The sequence below is a fragment of the Lithobates pipiens genome, unplaced genomic scaffold, assembly GCF_037356315.1.
Source record: "Lithobates pipiens isolate NorthernLeopardFrog02 unplaced genomic scaffold, aLitPip1_a1.2 Scaffold_16, whole genome shotgun sequence".
In the NCBI taxonomy this organism is placed as follows: Eukaryota; Metazoa; Chordata; class Amphibia; order Anura; family Ranidae; genus Lithobates; species Lithobates pipiens.
This window is the reverse complement of record NW_027507748.1, coordinates 169,281,602-169,295,375: the sequence shown is the minus strand read 5'-3', so window position 1 is coordinate 169,295,375 and position 13,774 is coordinate 169,281,602.

Sequence of the window (13,774 nt, the reverse complement as noted above, 5' to 3'; positions counted from 1 at the left end):
TAACCACAGACAGTTCACTAACTAATTTAACTAACTTTAAAAAATATTGTAAAAACGACCCTCGTGCTAGGGGCATAATCTCGACCTTATATGTTAAATTGTTAGCTAAACTTGAAACAGTAAAACCAACTTATGTACAGAAATGGGAGGTGGACTTAGAACAAACACTGGAAACCACAGAACGGAATCAAGTCTGGTTAACAACCAAAACAGCCTCTCCCAATATATTAGCGGTAGAGGCGAATTATAAAGTACTAATAAGATGGTACCTTTTCCCAGCTAGAATAGCGAAATATGTGCATAACTACTCATCAGATTGTTACCGTGGATGCGCTGAGTTAGGAACACATTTCCACATTTGGTGGTCATGTCCCAAAGCTCAAATTTATTGGAATGAGATCTTTACTATAGATCTAAAATGTTAGGAATATCCATTACCCCAGATCCCTCAATGGCACTCTTCAATCGAAAGCCAGACTTTCTAACACACACCCAATTTAAATTAATTGTTAATTTATTTACTGCAGCAAAACAAACACTTGCAAGAGCCTGGAAATCCCTTTCATTGATTGTGGATGAGTTAGTGAATAGGATGAACAACACTACGCAAGCCAAAATGGCAGCTCTTGAAGCTGACACGCTTATCAAATCTGAAAAAGTATGGCATCCGTGGATAAAAATTATTTACCATCAAATTTGAACAAAGAAGTTCTATTACCATGGTAACTGACCCGATGGGTAAATGATTATAGTATATGGATTCTAATGCCGCGTACACACGAGCGGACTGTATGGCGTACTTAGTCCGTCATACAATCCGACGGACAGTCCGTCATACTTTCCACTGAACGGACTTGACCACACACGGATACACGAACAGTCCCTCGAAAGCTTGCGCGATGACGTGTACAGCACGTACGACGGGACTAGAAATAGGAAGTCCAATACACAGCAAAGCACCCTTCCGCCGTGTAAATCCTTTCTGGGCATGCGCCATTCTTAGTCCGTCCAACTAGCACACTGACGACCGTATTGTCCGCTGAAACCAAAGTATGACGGACAGAATTACGGAAATTCCGAAATACTTAGTACGCCAGACTGCACGCTGAAAAAGTCCGCTGAAGCCCACACACGAGCGGACTGTCCGCTGAAATGTGTTTCGACGGACTAAGTACGCTATACAGTCCGCCCGTGTGTACGCGGCATAAGTGATATGGCGGCCCTCGACTTGACCTTGCAGACCTCTCTTCTTCCCTTCCTAGTTTCTTCTCTTCCTATCTTTCCTTTCTTCTCTATCTATTCCTATTATGATTGTGAAGCTCTTTCCTACTTAAGAAGCTAATTCCTCTAATAAACCATACCATTAATATGTGTTATTGTTATAGTAGTAATTATAGTTGAATATATAATTTACATTGTATTGAATATATAACTCTGAGCTTCATTACTTCTGTTGTATATTATGTACTTAACCTATTGTCAAATACTCTATTGTATGTTCAATAAAATCTTTTTGACAAGGAAAATTTTTGCATCTTAAATCACATCTGAATTTGCACTAGTGTCAATCAGTCCTTAAGTGCGTGCATGTGAGTGAGACTTAAAGGAGTTGTAAAGTCGGAAGGTTTTTTATCGTATTGCATTTATGCAATACGATAAAAAGCCTTTTTTGTGCAGCAGCCCCTCTCAGCTTCCCTAATACTTACCAGAGCCACCTCTCTGTCCAGCGAAGTCCACGAGTGTCACAGCCGTTGAAGACTCTTCCTCCTGATTAGCTGAGACACAGTACTGGGACCATTGGCTCATGCTGCTATCAAAGTCAGTCAGCCAATAAGGAGAGAGATGGGGCAGGGCCGAGCCACTGCTCTGTGTCTGAATGGACACAGGGAGCTGTAACTCAGCTCAGGTGCCCCAATAGCAATCTGCTTGCTGTGGGGACACTCAACAGGAGAGAGGGGCCAGGAGCACTGGAGAGGGACCAGAGAAGAGGAGGATCCAGGCTGCTCTGTGTAAATCCACTCGAATAGAGCAGGTAAGTATAACATGTTTGTTATTTTTTATGGAAAAAAAAACATACTTTAAATCACTTTTAGAATCAGCTTCTCAGGCTGATCAAGTGCCAGTTGAACGATCTCCGTATCATCACTAATTCAGCATTCAGCTCTTTGAAACCAACACACATGACAATATAACATCCCAAGGGCCCTGCAACTGGACCTTGTTGTCACTTTTACCAGAAGGTATTGTTGCTAAAAAGCTATATATAGCCAAATATATGAATACAACTCTATCGGGACTGCTGTTGGGTTAATTTGCTAATGTTACATGTTTGCATATTGGATGTATGTACTATTACACATTTTTTAAATATATAAAGTTTGCATTATTTCCATACTGGTGTATATCTATAAAGGTATGGTTATTGTTATATGATGGGTGCAGGAATTCTTGTGTTCCCAAATGTTTAGATTTCTAGTTAATTTTCCAGAAAGGGATTCCTCTCACTGGGGGCTCTATCCAGGGTGGGGGCACTGTCAAATGATCCACTCTTTCACTTAGCAAAAGTTCTGGTTCTCCTAATTACTAGCTGATTTAGCATCACAGCCTGCTTGGGGAGGGTCGTTTCTTATAAGTCCCTACACAAGCAAACTTTGACATCTTCTTTTCCTTTAGAATGTATGCTTGTAAGTGTCGTAGACTGATCTCACTGACTAATTAGGCTGCAAGGGCTATTTCTTACATATTGCAATGACAGAATGTCACTGCCAGGCATCATTATTCTTTAAACTCTCATCCATTGTTATTTTTTTTTCAGCACTCCCAATGGACAGTCAATGTCGGATGTAAAAAAGTGCAGAAGATTCACTTCAGGGCATTTGCTGACATCTCATTACACTCCTTTTTCTTTTTTGTTTACAGTCTACAGGTAGACATTTTGACCCAGATATGTGTGGTGTCTGTAAGGTATTATACCAGTAGATCTTGATTAGAACCAATGTTTTGAAAATAAAATTTTAATATTAATTATACTGGCTTTAGGTGATACTGCATTAACAATAATAATAGGAAGCGGTATTTCGAAATCCAGCCTATACGAAAAAAAATCTGTCAATTGAAAATTTGAACGGGCAAGCTGTTAATAATTCAAATTTTGGAAAGTAAAAAAGAATGTACTTTAACCACCTCAAGTCCAGACACTTTTACCTCCTTCCAGTTGAGGCCAATTTTCAGCTTACAGCGCTGTCACACTTGACAATTATTTAGGCACGCAACACTGTACCCAAATTAAATTATCCTTTTCTTGAGACAGATAGAGCCTTCTTTTGGTGGTATTTAATAACCAATAGGTTTTTGTTTTTTACCAGCGTTGAAATCACCGGTCACTAGTATGTCATATGGCAATGATCAGGGTGCTGGTATGGGCTATGACGGTGATAAGGAATCTGGTATGGGGTATGGTGGTGATCAGAACACTGGTATGGCATATGTCAGTGTTCAGGATGCTGGTATGGTGTTTGCCGGTGATCAAGATACTAGTATGGCATATGGCATATGGCGATGATCAGGATGCTGGTATGGCGTATGGCGTTGATCAGTATGCTGATTTGGCATATGGTGATGATCAGGACACTGGCATGATGTGGTGGTGATCAGGACAATGGTATGGTATATGGCAGTGATCAGGGCACTGGTATGGCATATATCGGTGATCAGCACGCTGGCATGATGTATGGCGGTGATCAGGATGCTGATATGATGTATGGTGGTGATCAGGGGAGCTGGTATGGTGAATGACGGTGATTAGGACACTGGTATGGTGGTGATCAAGACACTGGTATGGCGGTGATTAGGTTATTGGTATGGTGTATGGCAATGTTATTGTGAGCACTGGCGACACTGATAGAAAGGACAGGGTTGACTGTACTGTTTATTAGTGTCAGGCACTCACAGGCTGCAGCAACAGTTCTCTCTATTCTCACAGCCGATCTGTGTGAGAGAACCGATGTTTACACCCAGTTTCCTATTTTTACCATGTGAATGCTGTGATTAGACACAGCAATCACTTGGTATAAAACCATGTGATCACCTGGATACAGCAGTAATGTGATCTGCTGTGTCAGGGACACACACCTTGCATTAAGCCCCCCTGGTGCGAGCACTGTAAGCCATGCAGGGGCCTCCGATGCGTGGTCTTGTACAAGTACATGAACCCACATCAGCACTGCTCCCATCCCACTGGTTATATGCAGTGGGAGGACGGGAAACAGTTAAATTCCCATCCTAGCTCAATTGTAGCGTCTTGTCCGATGATCCTGTGCTGCTTTGTCATATGATCATGCACTGCCTCCTATCCTATGACTCTGAGATGTCGTGCTACTTATCTTCTGTAGGTGAAGTTGCAATGTGCTTTGAAAGTGTGAGAAGCGGTTGAACCAATACATTAATGCCCTGTACACATGATCGGACATTCTGATGACAAAATCCGTCTGATTTATTCAGACGGATTTAGGCCCAAACTTGTCTTGCATACACACGGTCACACAAAGTTCAGAACGCGGTGACGTAAAACAAGTATGTTGGGACTATAAATGGGCCAGTAGCTAATAGCTTTCGTCTCGTAATTTATTCTGAGCATGCGTGGCACTTTGTCTTCACATGATCGGAATTCAAATGCTCAGATTTTGTTGTCGGAAAATTTTAGATCCAGCTCTCAAACTTTGTGTGTCGGAAATTCCAACGGAAAAAGTCTGATGGAGCCGATACGCGATCGTAATTTCCGACAACACAATCCGATTGCACATTTTCTGTCAGAATGTCTGACCGTGTGCACAGGGCATTACTCTTCTGTGATTGACTGTAGCAAATATTTAATATAGTAGTGAGTATAGCAAGTATAGGAAAATCTTTTTTCTAGTTTTGGATAGAGTGGGGAATTGTTATACCCTCTGTAAAGTTTTTACTGCTGTATTTGTTCCCATTGGGGAGATTCACCCCTCTGGTTGTGATGATGACTTTAGTCATCGAGAAAGAATATGAGAGGAAATTAAATATTTTAGAGGTTTTTTTTTAAAGCCAAACTTTGGCTTTTAATTCACTCTCCAACCACTGTAATTAGTGACAATCTGCATATCATGATAATGTGAGGAAGAACAAACTACTGGATCATCTGCTGCCGCACATTAATTAAAAAACTGCCAAATAAGGTGTTTGAAGTACTAACATTATAAAAAGGGATTAGGTATTGATGGGAAGGGGAAATAGTGCATGTGGACTTTTAACATTGCTCAGTTTTGACAGTATCATTTGAACTACAAGGCAATTGCCATATTTATGTAGAGTAGTTTGAATACATAAGAAACTCACTAATTTGATCTTACTTGTTGCCTGGAATTGCTCTTTAATGACAACCGTTGGCCTTTAACCACTTGCTGACTGGCTCACGCCGATATACGTCTGCAAACTGGCATGGGTGTGCAAAACAACGTACCCGTATGTCACTGCGTCCTCCGTGGCTAGTGTGCGGGAGCGTGCCAGCGGGTCCTGCAGACTCAATGTCTGCCGGTAGTCCACGAACGTGGCACAGAGAGGCAGAACAGGGAAATGTAAACAATGCATTTCCCTGTTTTCCCTGTTCTGCCTAGCAACATGACAGAAATCTACTGCTCCCAGGGATCGGGAGCAGTGATCTCTGTCATGTTCTAGTGAGCCCATCCCCCTGACAGTTAGAACATGCTGAGGGACCACAGTTAACCCCTTGATCGCCCCCTATTGTTTAACCCCTTCCCTGCCAGTGACATTTACACAGTAATCAGTGCATTTTTATAGCACTGATCGCTGTATAAATGTCATGGTCCCAAAATAATGTCAAAAGTGTCTGATCTGTCTGCCACAATGCTGCAGTCATGATAAAAATTGCAGATCGCCGCCATTATTAAAAAAAAAAATTATTATTAAAAATGTCTTAAATCTATCCCCTATTTTGTAGACGCGATAACTTTTGTACTTTTTTTTTTTACCAAAAATATGTAGAAGAATACATATTGGCCTAAGCCGTGGAAGAAATTAGTTTTTTTATATAATTTTGGGGGATATTTATTATAGCAAATAGTAAAAAATATTGCTTTTTTTTTTCAATATTGTCCCTCTCTTTTTGTTTATAGCAAGAAAAAAAGAAGTTCTATTTGTGGGAAAAAAGGACGTCAATTTTGTTTGGGTAAAATGTTGCACGGCCGTGCAATTGTCAGTTAAAGTGACGCAGCACCATATCGCAAAAAGGGTTTGGTCAGGAAGGGGGTAAATCCTTCCGGGACTGAAGTGGTTAAAAGTGTTACAAAGAAGAGGATTTTCAAATATTTATTTTCTATTTCTCTTTTTTTATTTTGTCAGTTGGTCTTTTGAATATGGCCTTTGGCAGAGGCGTAACTAGATCCTTCAGGGCCCCAGTGCAAGAAACCATGAAGGGCCCACCAAACTCCCTCCTCCATCCAAGTCCTGGGCTACCAGTTCTGGGAGGGCATCCATGCACATAGTCCCAGAACCCTGCCTCCCACGTGCTGCCTGGGGCATGCATCCAGCAGGCTCTGTGACACAGCTGATCACAGATTACAGTAAAGGGCTAACCACAACGGCCCTTTACTGAACAGATGATCACATGTAAACAGACTTGCCGATTATCAGCAGTCCTTTCTTCCCACGATGCGTCTGTGTGAGGAAAGGAGAGCCATTAACCGGAAAAACTGTCAGTACATTGTTTACACTGATAATCAGGGCTCTTAACATCAGTGCCCTGATTATCAGTGCTGGCTATCAGTGCTTATCAGTGCTCATCAATGCCACTTATTAGTGCCCATCTGTGCTGCTTATCAGTGCCCATCATTGCTGCCTGTCAGTGCCCATTAACCCTGTCTATCAGTGCTCATCAATGCCGCCTAAAAGTGCTCACCAATGCTGTTTATCAGTGCAACATATCAATGCTCATCAATGCCACCTATTAGTGCCAATCAGTGCTGCCTATCAGTGCCACATATCAATAACCCCCCATCAGTGTCACTTATCAGTGTTCATCATTGCCCCCTATCAGTGTCCATCAGTGCCACTTATCAGTGCTCATAAATGCCCCTTATCAGTGTCTATCAGTGCCACTTATCAGTACTCATCAATGCCGTCTATCAGTGCCCATCAGCAGGACTTCAAGCTGAGAGCATCTCTCTCATATAGCTCAGAGCCTGCACTGACTGTTCCTTCTCCTCCTGTCTTTTTCCTCCTGTGTGCACTGCTAAAAGTGTTAAGCTAAGCAGCTGAATGATTAAACTCAGCTGCTTAGCTTCATAGTTCTCGCAGTGCACGCAGGAGGAGATGGGTGGGAGGAGAAGGAGCAGATCGTCTCTCTCATCTGTGCGGGTGGGGGGGGGGGACAGTCCATGCAGGCTCTAAACTGTATGACAGAGACGCTTTCAGCTTAGAGTCCTGCAGCAAGCAACCCCGCTGGGGCCCCCCCACAGTGGCAGAACACTAGGAACTTATCCCCCATTCACAACTCTCACCCACTCTGTGACATGGATCCCGGAAGCTCAGGGATGTCTCCCTCCGAACTTGGGAGCAGAGGGTTGCTTGGCATGATGTCAAGGTGTGTTCCCAAGCAGAAGCTCAGTGTGAAGTTAGAAGAGAGGGGCTCAGGGACAGCAGAGGGAAGCTGGATAGGAGGGGTGATGGGGCAGTAACATAGAGGAATTCCATACCCTATATGCTGCCTCTTCTAATAGGCTGTATAAGGGGGGCCTGATGGGTCCCCTGGAGCATGGGACTAGGTCACAAGTGTGACCCTTGTGACCTATGTACTACGCATCTGGTCTTTGGAAGGAAATAAATAATTCCAACTTATTCAGTAATTTTTTAGAAAAAAAAAATACAAATCATTGAAAATACCAAAATTTTTTAAAATGCAGGTAACTGTTTTTATCTGAGCTGTATAGCAATAGAATTAACAATGTTTTATCACTTGTAAGTTTCATGCCCCATGGCACCTGCACGTTTTTATTTAGAAGTTTAGAAAACACCTTTTAATGGATGTATTTTGGCCAGAGATGTGACAGGGTCTTTTTCCCCCCTCTTTTTCTGCAGTGCAGATGTCAGCACCACTCCCTGCTGCATAGAACTGTGAGTGCACATTGACAACAAATCCAAGACGATTGAAGACATCAGGGAACCCCCCCCCCCTTTCTTTTATTCTCCAGGGGCTGGATCCATGAATCTCTGGGTTTATAAGAAATAAGAAATGGGCTGAATAATGCTGGTCACGAAACCTCTGATTGTGGAGTCTTTGGGTGAGTATTGTTGCCTGAGCTGCTTTTTCTTTATTTTTACTACAGTGGGGCTGATGTAATTGAGCACTAATATTTAATCTTTATGCTTATGCCACAATATTTTAATACAGTAACGGTTTAGTACTTTTCACTTTAGAATAACTTATATAGGGTTTTAATCAGACATGAAGGCATAAAAATAGAGCAATAAAATTCTTCTTGCATTTAGAAACCTAGAGTCAAGGCTAGACAAGCCAGATACCTGTCTAAGCTTGGCTTGAGTTAATGGCCCACACATGTACTGTTGTGATCTCTGAGGGATGTCCAGCTGCAAACAGGCTGCAGCAACCAAAAGAGTAGGGGACACAGGAGTCACGATTGCAATCTGGCCCCATGCTTTATGTGCCCCCCCCCTGTACATCTGGATAGGAAGGGTGGCGAGGGCATGGGAATGTAGAGAAACCAATCCCTTCATGCGGCTGCTAAATACTGCTTCTCCTCTTCTTCCTACTGCAGACATTCAGCGGCTGTAGGAAGGAAATGGAGGGCATCAGTTGCTCTATGTGCTGCCCCGACACCTCCCTAACCCTGCCCTACTGCCCCAAGCCCCTGTGTGCTCCCCTGCCCACCTCCCCACAGTGCTGGCAGGTTTACTCCTCCCACCGGCTGCTGCGGGGGTTACTGTCAGGCTGGAGAGTAGGGAAGGGGCCAGGGAAGGGGCCAGTAAATGTTACTTCCTTGTCTTAATACACAGAGTCAGTGATTTTTTTTCATAGCTGAGTCATAGTAAACTGTGTTTACTCTGGTTCTGTTTATGAATGAATTGGACGCTCTGTACAGAGCTATTCCTATTCATTTATTTTGTGCTGCAAAGGTAGCAGAGATGGAGATTGAGGTCTCCATCAGAGGTCTGATTTTTCACCAAAGCCCCCAAATGGGGGTCCTATTTTTTTTTTAAATAATAAGAAATTAAAAAGTTACATACATTTAACAAGATAATAATAAAATGAAATAGTAAAAAAAGTATAATAAATAAATAAATAAAAAACGAATGACACCAGTGGTGGTTCCACGATGGGAGAAAAGGGCCCCGGGATCATTAAGAAGGGCTCTGCCTGGGGCCCTTTATGGTTTCTTGCACTGATGGCCTGAAGGTTCTAGTTATGTCTCTGCACAAGAGGGTAAGTCGGTGCCCAAGGTCTGTCATTATATTTAGATATTTGTTTAGAGCATGAAAATTACGTTTCATAACAATATCTACTTTAGAAAGTATGTAATACTGTGTTTCTGATCATCTCACTGCCTTTCTGATTACATGCACTTGATCTATAAGCAAACCTTTCAGCCAAATTAATATTACTTTTTCACCATTAACTGTCACCAGAATAAATGGGCTGAGTGTGCCAAATAGGGGTTCGAACCAGTGGCGTATCATTCATCGGTGCAGGGTGTGAAAGTGAGTCCAAAGGAATCCCGCAATGAAGGGCAAATAGTTGTAATAAATCAACAGTTCATCTTGCTAATAGTTCAAAATATAAAATGACAAAATACTCTTCCACCTCCATGTTGCATAATTAGAACAGTGCTGATGAACAATCCTCCACCAGTGATTAGATGGCAGCTCACCTTATAATTAGACCCCTGTTTTATCAGTGAGTCCAAGTAAGCAGTCCCCTAATGGGGGTAAATATCAATTGTGAGCTCCGCTCCACTCTTATGCCCTGTACACACATCGGACTTTCCAATGGAAAATGTGCGATCGGACTATGTGTTGTCGGAAATTCCGATCGTGTGTGGGCTCCATCTGACTTTTTCCGTCAGAATTTCCAACACACAAAGTTTCAGATCTAGATCTAAAATTTGCCGACAACAAAATCTGATCATTTAAATTCCGATTGTTTGTATACAGTTACGACGCACAAAGTACCATGCATGCTCAAATTACAAGACGAAAGCTATTGGCTACTGGCCTCTTTATAGCCCAGTCGTACGTGGTTTACGTCACCTCGTTCTGAACGATCAGATTTTCCGACAACTTTGTGCCACCGTGTGTATGCAAGATAAGTTTGGGCAAAAATCTGTCAAAAAAAATCCAACGGATTTTGTCATGGAAATGTCCAACCGTGTGTACAGGGCATAAATCTCCAACACCTCCTTTCAATGATGCATGCTCTCTTTCAGCGATATATGCAAATAAATAAAAGATATCTAGTGCTCTGTAAAAAACACTTTATTGCCATATAAAATAGAGACAAAACACTCACATAGAAGGCACTCAACCCTAAGAAATAATTTTTCCTACTGATAATACTAATTTCACCCTTTGCTATGTGGTCAGCATTCACCTATACTCACACCTCCTCTTTACACCTATGCATGGTTAAGCAAAGGACAGGCATGTTTTTCACTGATCGTTACACTGAAAAAGACACTTTGTTTATTTCAGATTGAAGAAGCTTGTACTTTTTTGGGCTCTTTTGAGCGTTCTTATTGAGTGTCTTTGAGCTCCTTTGAGCTTCTTTCAAAAATGTTGAGCTTCTTTGATCTTTTTTGAACATAAGTATTTTTTTTTTCACAGACCCTTTCCTAAGCTCATTTTTCCTATACTTTTTTTTGAGTGTTTTCAAGCTTCTTTGAGCTTTTTCATGCTCTTTCATGCATTTTCGTGAGTTTTTGTGCACTTAGGTGTCTTTTCTGTTTGAAAACTCCTCTCAAAAATGCGAGTTTGGTGGAGGTTTTTTCTCTGCCTGTAAGAGCATATAACGGAAAATAGAGGAACGCCGCGCTTGACAAAGAAAGTTTAAACAAAAACCTGAAAAGAAAAGCAGCAACCCAAATGTTATACTACATTTGGCATAAAAGAAAAAAAGAGTGGGCTGCGCTACAAAAAATAAATGAACTAAAAAAATATACCCATGTGAAAACTCACAAAAAAGTTTGAACTTAGTGGTGTGTTTGTCGCAAACTAAAAGAAAAATTAGAATGCGACAAAAAAATCTACTGATTTTAAGATTTTCTAAAGATAGAAAATGCTATGTCAGTAAAAATAGCAAATACTTCATAATGTAGTTAAACAAAGAGTACACTTAATAGAAGTGAATAATCAAATGAATGTGAACAAATGCAAGCAAAACCCTGCTAACAAAGCCCAGACAAATAAAAATAAATAGAACGAATATATTGCACCTAATGGTATCTGAAGATTAAAATTAGGTATCGGAAAATGTGTGTAACAAAACTAAAAAAACACCTTAAGTGATATTCATAATATAAAGTGGACCTGCAAAAAAAAATCAAATAATATAACAAAAAAAAAAAAAAAAAAAAAAAATTCTCTTATTTTAGAACAATCGTGAAACAATGTAACAACCAATAGTCCGTTAACTTATAACATTAGTGAAACGTGAATATGGAGATTGTTTAAGAATACAATGAGAATGGAGTAATGTTCAGAAAGTCCATATACAGTCTCTGTTTGTAAGGTTTCCCACAGTGAAGTAGTGACAGTAGAACTATCCAACACGAACGTGACTTGTGCTCAGCCTCCACCAATGATATTAATGCCGCTTACCAGAAACAGATGGTTCCTTATTACAGAGAACCATGTATAGCAGTTGACTGATTCCCCCAGTCCAGGGTCTACACGAATGGCATATAAGGGACTTCGGAGCCCGCTCGTCTCTCGATACAATCCCGTTCGTGGGTTTACATAAAAGGCAATGAGACTCACAATAGTGTAAAACCCAAATATAACTTTTAATCGAACGAAAAAAGACAAATGCGCACTTACAGAAATGAAGATTAAAACGATCGTTACAGCAAAACCGAGCCGGCCGGTCTCAGTTAGCGCCCGTTACACCGAAAGCATACAACACGAGATGGTGGCGTCAGGACGTCGCTCCTCCTCCCTACGCGTTTCGTCACTATAGGACGTGGTCACGGGGTACGGGCGGCGTCCTGACGCACCGCTTAAATAGAACAAATAATAAACCAAGCCTCGGTTTGACCCCGAGATCGAAACGAAAAATACCATATTGGTTTAGGGAAACTGGCAATACTACTGCCAGAAAGCAGCCTTCATATTGATTGGATAAACCCAACGTATATAAACCTTAAACAAATTATTAAAATATGAATGTAAATATCTATATACATCCACAAAGAATATACATTCAATAGAAAGGATAAATAAAAATAAAACAAAATTTATACTATTTGCCCATAAAGGTACAAATACTATAAAACGAAGATAATATAGTTACCGATGTGGCCATCTTAAAGGGCCCCCGGAAAAAATTCTGTTTTTTATTTTAGGAAGATTAAACAGTGGGCACCATTTAAAACTGGGTGAGTAGAATAAACAATCTAAAAAGATTGACCACATGTATGATCCGCTCGATTCCAGGGGTCAAACCATGCATGCATAGCACATATAGGGCAACTTTAAACTAAAAAAATATATCCATAATAAACATTTAAAACAATATGCATAAGCATAATGCGACCTTCGTTATAACCCAATGGTAGAACCATAAATGTATATGCGGACAATAAATATATAAAGACATACATAACCTCCAAAGATTATGGAGACCTAAATGTACTCCTTAAACTGAATATAGCCACATATATATCCCTAGTATTAAGTTCGAACTATAAATGTTCTGTTCAATAAATGACCACAGCAAAGTTAAGATGAAGTAACACTATAACGATAATTACATCAAGGGTCACAAAAAATGCCATACTGTGCCCAAAGGTTTGAACATGTATAAAGCATGAGGGCATAGGTGACTAAAAAACTATTACTAAATATAGAAAAAAATCTTTTTTTAAAAATGTAATACAAATGTCGCATTAGTATAAGAATATACAATAATCATGAGTTATCAATGAAACAATTGACGTCAACGTCAATATTCAACCCGAAAGGGGTGTAGCTTTTTAATTTGTGTACCCAGGCCATCTCCAACCTGGAGATACTACGGACCAAGCAACTACCTCTCCAGTTTGGCCTATATTTGTCTATGCCGAGAAAAAGGGTGTCCGAAGGGTCCCTATCGTGAACCGATAAGTAGTGCTTGGAAACGGAATGCTTGGTAAAACCTTTCCTGATGTTGCTTATGTGCTCGTTGATCCGGACCTGAAGAGGTCTTTTTGTCCGGCCCACATATTGCAGGCCGCACGGACATTGGAGTAAATAAACAACACCTGTGGTGGAGCAGGTGATAAAAGAATCGATAGGAAAGGTTTTGGAAGTGCAGGTAGACGAAAAACTAGTAGTTCTTCTCGTGGTGCAACGATTAAGCTGACACACCTGACATCTTCTGCATTGATAATATCCCTTTAGTTCCGAGAACAGATTTGTTATCTCCCTAGGGGGATTCACAACATTGGGAGCCAATTTATCTCTGAGGTTGGGTACACCTTTAAAGACTACCTTAGGTTTGTCAGGTAGAATGGCACCTAAA